Source organism: Aethalodelphis obliquidens, unplaced genomic scaffold (genome assembly GCF_003676395.1).
Source record: "Aethalodelphis obliquidens isolate GAN/ISIS:26980383/991018 unplaced genomic scaffold, ASM367639v1 scaffold17, whole genome shotgun sequence".
Classification (NCBI taxonomy): Eukaryota; Metazoa; Chordata; class Mammalia; order Artiodactyla; family Delphinidae; genus Aethalodelphis; species Aethalodelphis obliquidens.
In genome coordinates, this window is record NW_020837961.1 from 32,124,921 (window position 1) to 32,129,423 (window position 4,503).

The 4,503-nt window shown below is 35.7% G+C and overlaps 1 pseudogene; it reads right to left on the reverse strand.

Annotated features, from left to right (window-relative positions):
• Window positions 1-2,818: 2,818 nt before the first annotated feature.
• On the reverse strand, window positions 2,819-3,860 carry LOC113626136 (UTP--glucose-1-phosphate uridylyltransferase pseudogene; annotated as a pseudogene).
• Window positions 3,861-4,503: the final 643 nt, after the last annotated feature.

Here is a 4,503-nt window from a genome sequence, read left to right on the forward strand (position 1 = left end):
AAGAAAATTACAGACCAATATCACTGACGAATATAGATGCAAAAATCATCATCAAAATATTACCAAACACAATCCAACAACACAAGGATCATACTCTACGATCATGTGTGATTTATCCCAGGGATGCAAGGATTCTTCAATACATGCAAATCAATCAATGTGATATACCATATTAACAAACTGAAGAATAAAAACCATATGATCATCTCAATAGATGCAGAAAAAGCTTTTGACAAAATTCAATACCATTTATGATAAAAACCCTCCAGAAAGGGGGCATAGTGGGAACCTACCTCAACATAATAAAGGCCATATATGACAAACCCACAGCAAACATCATTCTCGATTATGAAAAGCTGATAGAATTTCCTCTAAGATCAGGAACAAGACAAGGATGCCTACTTTTGCCACTTTTATTCAATATACTTTCAGAAGTCCTAGCCATGGCAAGCAGAGAAGAAAAAAATAAAAGAAATACAAATTAGAAAGGAAGAAGTAAAACTGTCACTGTTTGCAGATGACATGATACTATACATAGAGAATTCTAAAGATGCCACCAGAAAACTGCTAAAGCTAATCATATGAATTTGGTAAAGTTGCAGGATACAAAATTAATGCAGAGAAGTCTCTTGCATTCCTATATACTAACAATGAAAGATCAGAAAGAGAAATTAAGGAAACAATCCCATTCACCACTGCAACAAAAAGAATAAAATACCTAGGAATAAACCTACCTAAGGAAGTAAAAGACCTGTACTCAGAAAACTGTAAGACACTGATGAAGGAAATCAAAGGTGACACAAACAGATGGAGAGATATACCATGTTCTTGGATTGGAAGAATCAATATTGTGAAAATGACTATACTACCCAAAGCAATCTACAGGTTCAGTGCAATCCCTATCAAATTACCAATAGCGTTTTTTACAGAACTAGAACAAATAATCTTAAAATTTGTATGGGGACAAAAAAGACCCCGAATAGCAAAAACTGTCTTGAGGGAAAAAAACAGAGCTGGAGGAATCAGTCTCCCTGACTTCACACTATACTACAAAGCTACAGTAATCAAGAAAGTATGGTATTGGCACAAAAACAGAAATATAGATCAATGGAACAGGATAGAAAGCCCAGAGATAAACCCATGCACCTATGGTCAACTAATCTATGACAAAGGAGGAAACGATATACCATGGAGAAAAGACAGTCTCTTCAACAAGTGGTGCTGGGAAAACTGGACAGCTACATGTAAAAGACTGAAATTACAACACTCCCTAACACCATACACAAAAATGAACTTAAAATGGCTTAAAGACCTAAATGTAAGACCGGACAATATAAAACTCTTAGAGGAAAACATCAGAAAAACACTCTTTGACATAAATCACAGCAATATCTTTTTTTGATCCACCCCCTAGAGTAATGGAAATAAAAACAAAAATAAACAAATGAAACTTAAAAGCTTTTGCACAGCAAACGAAATTACAAATAAGACGAAAAGACAACCATCAGATGGGAGAAAATATTTGCAAACGTAACAACAGACAAAGGATAAATCTCCAAAATATATAGACAGCTCATGCAGCTCAATATTAAAAAAACGAACATCCCAATTAAAAAAGGGGCAGAAGGCCTAGATTGACATTGCTCCAAAGAAGACAAACAGATGGCCAAGAAAAGCTGCTCAACATCACTAATTATTAGAGAAATGCAAATCAAAACTACAATGAGGTATCACCTCACACCAGTTAGAATGGGCATCATCAGAAAATCTACAAACAACAAATGCTAGAGAGGGTGTGGAGAAAAGGGAGCCCTCTTGCAGTATTCGTGGGAGTGTAAATTGATACAGCCACTATACAGCCTTAAAAAACTGAAAATAGAATTACCATATGACCCAGCAATCCCACTGCTAAGCATATACCCAGAGAAAACCATTATTCAAAATGACACATGCACTCCAATGTTCATTGCAGCACTATTTACAATAGCCAGGTCATGGAAGCAACCTAAATTCCCATCAACAGACGAATGGATCGAGAAATTGTGGTACATATGTACAATGGAATATTACTCAGCCATAAATGGGAATGAAATTGAGTCATCTGTAGGGACGTGGATGGATCTGGAGACTGTCATACAGAGTAAAGTGAGTCAGAAAGAGAAAAACAAACATCGTATATTAACGCATATATGTGGAATCTAGAAAAATGTTACAGATGAAACGGTTTGCAAGGCAGAAATAGAGACACAGATGTAAAGGACAAACGTATGGACAGCAAGGGGGAAAGCAGGGGCTGGTTGGGGAGTGGTGGTGGTGGGATGAATTGGGAGATTGACATATATACACTAATATGTATCAAATAGGTAACTAATAAGCTGCTGTATAAAAAGTAAATAAAATAAAATTCAAGGGAAAAAGAACTATTGATGGAGATATTTTTGTGAATACTTTTGATTATTTTTTTACACGTGTATTGCTTCACAGCTTTATTTTTAAAATCACAAGCAGTTCAAAGTGACCATTATTGAGGCCTCTGTTAAAAGATTTTCCAGCCGAGCTACACCAGTTTTAAGCTTAAACAATATTGCACTTTAAGATGAATTTAACTTTCAGGATCTTCTTCAAAAAGAAAAGTATTGCTTCCACCTGTGCTTTTCATAGACTAAAAGCATACTGCAGAAAACTCAACTTAAAAATTAGCACTGCATGGTACAGTAACATAATAAAGTACCTGCCCATTTTATAATCCTAGAGAACACTTCATTGTAAGAAATTGTTTAGCCCATAATTAGTATAAAATGTGCACAATATTTTTCATTCAGTGGTCCAAGGTATGAAGGTTCCCAGATACAATCTTTTTCTCTAATACTGCTCCAGGTGGGATGTCAATTCAGTCACCATGATTTGCGATGATGATAACCGTTCCCTGTAATAAAACATTCTTGTCAAATGTTACATCTCCTGAAACTGTGAGGTGATCCAATTCAAGCATATCTGGTATGCTTTCAAATCTCCTTAGATAATCCTGAACCTTCGTAAAAGGACCGCCTAATTTAACCAAGGGCACTGTAGGAAATTCCCGCTTTTCACTCATTGTCAGAGATCCTGCATTAAGACTATAAAGGTTTGACATCACAAGCAAGAGATCTGATGTGGTTTTGACAGGCAGAAAACGGCTCCTAGGAACATTAATTACCTAGAGAGTTCTCAAAGCTTTTAATGGCAGCCCCTACTGCAGTTTCCAACTGAATGACATTCAGGCCTCCATCCAAAGTCTTTGGATTTACAATGATTTCCATGTCAATAGCATTCTGCTCCTGCAGTCTTTTAACTGCTGTAAGAGAGATCCATAGGTTGTTTGTATTAAATATTTTGAATTTTGATACAGATTTATACTCATCAGCATATGCTTTTGGCACTTGAGCAATTTCCATCAGTCTCAATTTGCCTTCATACTGAGTGAGTGTCCCACCCTTTACATCTGCATGTGTTTTATTTGTGACTTCCATGACAAATTGACAAGGTTTTCCATTGGGTGGGTTTGTTAGATGATTAAGAATATAAAGATCCACTGTGGTACCCAGATTATCTATGTTGGACTCAAAAATATACCCTTTGCCTTCTCCTATAAAGGTATAAAGCAAACCAGAGTTGTAGAAACCGGCATAAATATTTCCATAACCCGGAGGGTACCAGGCTTCTGTATTTTCCCCTGAGAATGAAACATTCTTTGCTACAGGTAGTAAAGATTCTTTATTAATCCTCAGGTACCTGGTTTGATTAAAAGTGTAGATTTTCACATGACAGTGATTCTACTTCTGTAGTATTTTTTTTGCATCTTCATCCATGTTTTCTGTATCTGTGAGTCTGTTTCTGTTTTGCTATATACCTTCATTTGTACTATTTTTTAGATTCCATGTATAAGTGATATCCTACAGTATTGGTCTTTCTCTGTCAAATTTATTTCACTAAGCATAATATTCTCTAGGTCCATCCACATTGCTGCAAATGGTAGAATTTCATTCTTTTTAATGGCTGAGTAATATTCCTTCGTATATATTTACCACATCTTCTTTATCCATTTGTCTGTTGATGGACACTTGGGTTGTTACCATATCTTGTCTATTGTAAATAGTACTGCTAATGAACATTGAGGTGCATGTATCTTTTCGAATTAGTGTTTGAATTTTTTCTGGATATATATCCAGAAGTGGAATTGCTGGATTTGACTATTCTTTAGATGAAAAATAGTTTGTGATTCATAGATGAACCAAGCCAATGTAACTCAAGATTATTGATTGAAAGCTGACAGGCAGGTAGGAAACCAGCATTCACTGAGATTATCCTATCATTTAAACTTCCAACAACATTTTTTGGGAAAAAGGTTATTTTTTCCTATATTACACGTGATAACTTGCTTAAGATCAGGCATCTCCTTAGGGACAAGACTAAGATTGTAACTTGGTTTCATGGGATGACTTGTTTAGGAATAGCAATTCTGGC